We start from the raw sequence: 7,719 nt of genomic DNA on the forward strand, positions 1-7,719 counted from the left end.
AGCAGTCAGGAAAAGATTCCTCAGGGGACTCAAGTGTTGGTGCAAAAAAATAGAAAACCTTAGTTAAGGTCTAAGGTGTTCTACTTTTACTTACAATGTGACGAGACGACCCAATATGAGCCAACGAGAACACACACAAGGGTTACATACAACGTTTTTTTAGGCAGTCCCCAATGGGTACACTGTTACCAAAAGATGTCTTGTATTAAAATGTGAACTGGCTCTTATTTAACTTGCTCCTCTGTATTCATACCTGTGTTTGAATACTGTGTGTGACCAATGGTCTGAAAGTGGAACCAAGTGAAGTATACCTTAAATTAAAAGTGGGAGTGCCTTATTGTATTCCTTCCTTCTCTCTGGGCAGAGATAGCGCAGTGTGGATTAGCCGTGGTCTTAGTCCCGCCTCACCTCCTGCTGTGTGCCGAGCATAATGACATCGCTCCCCAGAATCAGTGTAGCATTGACTCACATTTTGTAATGCAGCGCTGGTGTATGGCGGCGCATTGTGTGTGAGTGGTATCTCCGAGGGGGGGTTATGAATAGAAATGAAAAGGCGGCGTAATATGGTGTTATCAAATGTCTCCTCCTGCCCTTTTGAACATTTGCAAACACACACACACACACGCACACGCACACACAGTATTGATAGATGTTACTCTCTCTCACGGAATCTGAGCTGGTCAAGCTGGTGTTTGTATGTGTGTGTGTGTGTGTGTGTGTGTGTGTGTGTGTGTGTGTGTGTGTGTGTGTGTGTGTGTGTGTGTGTGTGTGTGAGAGAGAGAGATACACAAAAAGATGTATATGAAGAGCGACTCGGAGCTGGTTGAGGGGCACAAAAAGTGGGTCAAGGTAGTGAACGTGATGAAGGGGATTATAAGAGAGAAGGAAAATAGAACACACACATTTACACACACACACACATTTACACACATATCTGTGTTTACCAGCTTTAAATTCACAATATGACAGGCAGATGATAAATTGCTACACGCCCACCGTATGATATACATTTCATGTTTCATTTGGCTTTAAATATATGGTACATACTGTTTGTTTTTGTACGCCCACCACACACATTGCTGGTGTGTGGGGGCTTGCATGATAAATGCTGCTTTATGGCATTTCCTTCTTTCTTAAAATTGAGGCGACATTCTCTGCAAAGGCATTGGTTTCCATCTCCACCTAAATGTTTCTGCTTCCTCCTGGTATTAATGGAAATAGTAGACATTTTGGGAAAATTATTCGCTTTTCTCCATACGGCTGTAAAGCCAATTAGTTACGATCTTTCATCCATATTTGTTGAAAGTGTCCCTATTTTTTGGGTTTTCTCTTTCCTGTAGTGTGTTATATAGACATTTTTTACACGTCTCTAAGCAATCGACCAATCACAACAGAGCCGGCCAGCTAACCAATCAGAGCACACTGGGCTCTGGTTTCAGACAGAGGGTGAAAAGAGGTGCTGCAGCACAGGCAGTATGAGACAAATAAAGAGCTTTTTGAACATTAAAGCATGGAGACATGTCCCAGTAGAGACACTACATACTGATATACACCTGAACATCAGCAGGAGAGGACTCTTTAAAGTAGAGACACTACATACTGATATACACCTGAACATCAGCAGGAGAGGACTCTTTAAAGTAGAGACACTACATACTGATATACACCTGAACATCAGCAGGAGAGGACTCTTTAAAGTAGAGACACCACATACTGATATACACCTGAACATCAGCAGGAGAGGACTCTTTAAAGTAGAGACACGACATACTGAAATACACCTGAACATCAGCAGGAGAGGACTCTTTAAAGTAGAGACACTACATACTGATATACACCTGAACATCAGCAGGAGAGAACTCTTTAAAGTAGAGACACTACATTCTGATATACACCTGAACATCAGCAGGAGAGGACTCTTTAAAGTAGAGACACTACATACTGATATACACCTGAACATCAGCAGGAGAGGACTCTTTAAAGTAGAGACACTACATACTGATATACACCTGAACATCAGCAGGAGAGGACTCTTTAAAGTAGAGACACTACATACTGATATACACCTGAACATCAGCAGGAGAGGACTCTTTAAAGTAGAGACACTACATACTGATATACACCTGAACATCAGCAGGAGAGGACTCTTTAAAGTAGAGACACTACATACTGATATACACCTGAACATCAGCAGGAGAGGACTCTTTAAAGTAGAGACACTACATACTGATATACACATGAACATCAGCAGGAGAGGACTCTTTAAAGTACGGACACTACATACTGATATACACCTGAACATCAGCAGGAGAGGACTCTTTAAAGTAGAGACACTACATACTGATATACACCTGAACATCAGCAGGAGAGGACTCTTTAAAGTAGAGACACTACATACAAATATGAACCTGAAAATGAGCAGAAGGAGACTTCATTAACTTACCCTAAAACTGAATGATAAAAACTGAAATTCAAAAAGAAACATTATTCATAAAAATGTACCTGCACCATCTGATTCATGAATGCAGCTGAGACTCGTAAAGGCAGCCAAACTCTCAGTGATGGTCTTGCATTCGATCAAACATATTTCTTAAAATAATTAGGTAATGATTTATTGATGTAACCTTTAAGTTTGACACATCAGCACGTGGTGTCACTTCTTGCCTCTGGAGGGATAATTATCAGCAGCACCCAATGGGGTCGGATGAAAAGCAGAGACATGTATTTAATGATTATCATTCCAGTGATCAGGCATACAAGACTGTCGCTAAATTGGGAGGTTCTGTAATATTGAAAATTAAAACTTTCTTGGTGCTGAACGATTGCAAAAGTCCTCAGTTGAACTTACTGAAAATGTATTTCCAACTACTCCTAGAATCCCATTGAAATTATGAGTCTCTGTTACAATTTCTGTGTTGATTCTGTGTTGCTCTTCTTCTCCCTCTTTGAGCTCGAGTTCAGTGACGCCTGTAACAGAAGATCAAAAAGCTCTGCAGCACCCCGAGGAGCAGCGCAGCGCTGAAGATCTGCACCGGAGAAATTACTGGTGGCAAGGCATATCTGCAAGGTATAATTTAAAGTATTTTACAACTCTTCTAACCTACAGGCATCATAGGAAAAACTTTATACCAGTTCCTCTGATAATAACAACTCCAGAGCCATGTGTGTATCAAAAACATGTTACATTCAGATTAAAGGCCCCTGTAAGGGTTCGGAAAATGTAGATTATAGTGAGTTTTTGTATTTTAACTTGACATCGTTGTCTTGTACATTATTTGTTGTTGTTGAGGAAAGTATGGAAAGTCAGTATGTAAAGTAAATGGAGACAATGGTAAAAAATAAAACAACACTTTAAACACAAGCAGTAGGTTAATTGGTATTATTTCACATCTAAAAATAATAATCTAATATAATCGTTTGTTTTAATTGTGTTTCGGTACATTTCCACTGACACAATCAACATTGAGTTTTTCTCTGGCCTGCCATATTTTGATGTTCAAATAATCAGGCTGATTTCTATGCATGCTTTGCCTTGTTATTGTCAATATGACATTAAACCAATCATATCCCTACCAATCGCCAGCAATCAAAGAAGTGTTGGCTTGTCTCACGCACACAGAAACAGACACTCCGACCTGTTTGTGCTTTAACACACGTACACTCTTGTGCATGCAAACATTAACACACACACACACATCGAGAACGACCCTAAAGTGTTCTTCTGGTGCGCACTCGAAAAAATTGATAGCCAACTCAATGACACACCTAACGGGCATGGCATGACATGAGCAATCACCAGGACTGCAGAGAGAAGCCTTTTGGCACTTTGTGAATGAAGCCTCTGAAAGGCAGAGTGCAACCATTACAGGAAACGCATTGATGTGGCAGCGCCAGAGGAAGGGGCTTCTATGTATGAAATTGAGGCCCCTGCAATAGCCATTTCTTCAGGGGCATGCATTTCCCTCAGAATCAAACGCCATTAAGATGATGGGTTGGGGCTTTTACAGTTTTACATGACAATACATTTAATTTAGATGACGCTTTTACGAAGCCTTTTACACCTTCAGACATGCCTACGGGAGCAATTTGTGGTTCAGCATCTTGTCGAGGACACTTAGAGATGTGGCCTGCAGGGACTAAAGATCGAACCATTGATTCTCTGATTGGTGGATGACAATTCGCACCCTGAGCCACAGTGACACCAACGCATTTGAAGGCTACAATGTTTTTCTGGCATTCATTTTCTCTTTTTGACGAATTCTCCAACATTATGGGTGCGGGTAGGAGGATAAGAGTACGGTGGCCGAGAGGGGCAAACACGCTACAACGGCACAAAACACCTAAATTAGAAGAAACGCGCACATGCAAATGGAGAAACATCTTCTCCAACTTGACAACACATACGCAGCGTTTTATGAAAGTAGTGCGAATACAAAACGCCGCAAGAAGCTCACAACATAAAGGAAACGGGGACACTTTAAAGTGATGCACACAGCTGGGACTGTAGTGCTTTTTGACGTTCGGGGATTGTAACGTTTGCCAACTGTCACTGGAAACGTACCTAAAATGTAAGTTTCATTGGCTTTCTTTTAACAATGTGATCGCATGATTCCTTCAGCTATTACTGCAGACCTGCTGGAAGCTAGTGAGCTAACGTTGCTAACTTAGTTATTTCAATATACTGACAAAACACTTACAGTTATGAAACAGACTAACTTTGCCAACAGTTACAGTTGGCCAACTTCATAATCAACGCCAACATGCGCTCCGGTCTCAGCTGTGTGCGCCACTTTTCTGTGTCCCCTGGTTTCCGTTGTGTTTTTAACTTCTTGCACTGTATTTGCAGCGTTTGGTTTATGCAGCGCTTTTTTCTTAAACCTTGCGCACGTTTCGTCAAGTTGTCGAATGTTTTCTTAAAGCTGTGCATGTGTTGTCAAGCTGGTTTAGATTTTTCTTCATTGGCATGTGTTTAGGAACATTAGTGTTTTTATTTTTGCAATGTTTCTAAAAGGGCAGCGTAGCAGTATTGTAGCGCGTATGCACGGCTCGGCCACCGTATGAAAGCCATGCAGGAGAGGAGGAAGGACCTGACAATATGTGCTTACAAATGTGTATTCCCATACTTAATAACTAATCCCCTCAGGCTTAAAGAACAAAGCATTAATTTGTGCATTTTTCCAGAGAGGGGACGTTGACAAAGCAAAGTCCACCGTTTCAACTCGGAGACCAAGGTGAACTACAGAGAGGGCGAACCACGCAGTCCAATGGATTGCAGTGGATGACAAAGAGACACAGCACTTTTATCTGTTCTTCTCCCTTTGTACTTTAAAAGCTCAGCATTCCTTTTAAACTCTGTAAAGCCGTGGAAATGCTTTAAGATAGTTTTTCTCTGAATATCACAAGAAGGTCACTTTTTAATGTTTCTATGGTCACTGAAATATGCACAAACACACAAAGGACCATTCAAGTGTAATTTTGTACAACACTGATAGCTTTAATGAGCAGCTCTGCCGTAGCCTCCGAGCCTGTTGACAATCTGAAGATCATTTTAACAGTCGACTGACTTTTAAACTAATTTACATAAAAGAGACAAACATAAAACGTCTCCTTTGTTGCAGTATTGTAATTGAGAAAATTAGCACGCTATTATAGCTCATCTTTTGTGGTGAATAGGCACAGCTCTCCAACATAGAGAAAGTAATAATGTGAGGACAAAATATGTTTTGGTGACCCTGCACTTCAAGTTAGCTTTTATATTTGTGAAGTCTAAAAACATTTGCAGATTCTGATCCCTTCTTAACAGAACAGAGTATAATGTGTTGTCATATTATATTACAAATTAATTCAAGGGTGTTTAAAGAGACATTGTTGATCATAAACGACTTCTCCAAGTGTGAGATCATGCCAATCATAAGATGCAAAATAGTGAAACTCTAAAAATACTAAACATTTATATTTTATGAACAATATAGAAATCTGAATCTGAGATTTACTGTTTTGTTCTTGCTTATGATGCTCCCTTTGTGTTCACTCACTATCCTTCAGCAAACGTTGCATAGCATGTTAACAAAAGCCCTTTTAAGTCTATTAGAAGTTGCATCCAACACTTTGGAATTGGTTTTCTCATCATTGTTGTGCCCAATCTCTGTTTTAAAGGTCCATGATTATTTGGAAAATGTTGCATTAAAAATAACAGGTTAATTTGCAAAGTTGTCTGAATTCCCATCATGCTTTATTCTCGTGTGTCACTCATTGGCAGACGCAATAATAGCACATTGTCAACAGTACAGCATGTGCTAGCCTATCAAAACCACACACTGAGGACTGTTTTACACTCAGCGGGGTGTCTTAACCTGCATGGTTTTTTGTTGTTGTTTGTTTTAGCAGGATCCTGGGCCTTGGAAACTGATTCTGGCTCTAAATCAATTCATTTATGTTGAATCATACTGGAAAGGCACGCTGATGAGTAACACAATGTGTCTGCCAAGCTTGAAATCTGCTCAACATTTGCGTTCTTGTTGAAAGTCCCTTCAGGAGAAGTGCTTTCTCTGACATAGTGTTGCATGTTTTGTTTACTCATGTCAAGTTTAGTTGTTTATCAGGTTTATTGTTGCCTCCTGCGTCCCATTTTGAGGCGAGTAAGTTGGTAAATAATTTATTTTTACACTTAGCTTTTGCCGTGTTTTGCTCATGAAGAATGATTTTTTGTTGTTTTCTACTTTAAAGGGGACCTATCATGCAAAATGCACTTTTGTACGTCTTTTATACATGAATATGTGTCCCCGGTGTTCCAGGGAACTCACCAAGTGTCAGAAACACAACCCTCTCTATTTTCCTCCATACCCAAATCTCTAAAAAAGGGGCTGCAACGGATCTGATAAAAACTGATCCAGATTTGAACACTGTCCTGACGTCAGGACAGTGGCGCTACGGCTATTGGGCCAACTCCACCAATCAGGAGGAGACAGCCACGGCCATTGTCGTTCGAAAGCGCTGGAGACGCTGTAGTACATATGCCAGGCCTGTAGATGGTGCTGTTCTCACAGAATCAGCCCATGCACAAACAGAGCTAAAAAATGTCAAATTGAGCGAAATGAGGCATGGCTAAAATGCATGATCTGTTTGGTATTTTGAAAAAAAAAAAGTATAAATATGCCTTATATAGGTATGGTCCTACACTATATTATTCAAATATAGCATGATAGGTCCACTTTAAGTAAGGATACTTTGTCTTGAGTCGTTGCATTTGAGCCTGGTTTCTTTGTTACACGTTCCTAATGCTATGAATATGGAATGTACATTGTCCTTTTATAAAATATATTCTTAAGTATATGGAGCTTTTGAAATGAACCAGCCACATCCCCTAATATCATGAGATCAATATCTCTCCTTCTTAATGTTCTCTTGGCGGCCATATTCATTGATTTGAGATGGCAAAATGGTTTGCAGACTTCCATTTGATAAAGTCAAATGTTTTGAAAAAAATCTATTAAGGACATATATAACAGAATAACAAAGAAGCATCTGAGAAACACTTATAATTTAGTTTTAACTTTGAGGTCTTTTTCTCTCTCTCTTTATTGCTTTCTGACCTATTAAATCCATTTCCTCCCTCACAATAGACTTCCTATCACCAAGACAAGTTGGTTTAATATTCTATTTCATTCCACCACATACTTTCTCCAACAGCTCACTACTCTCTTTTCCACTTCTTTGTGC

Source organism: Trematomus bernacchii, unplaced genomic scaffold, assembly GCF_902827165.1.
Source record: "Trematomus bernacchii unplaced genomic scaffold, fTreBer1.1, whole genome shotgun sequence".
Taxonomy (NCBI): domain Eukaryota; kingdom Metazoa; phylum Chordata; class Actinopteri; order Perciformes; family Nototheniidae; genus Trematomus; species Trematomus bernacchii.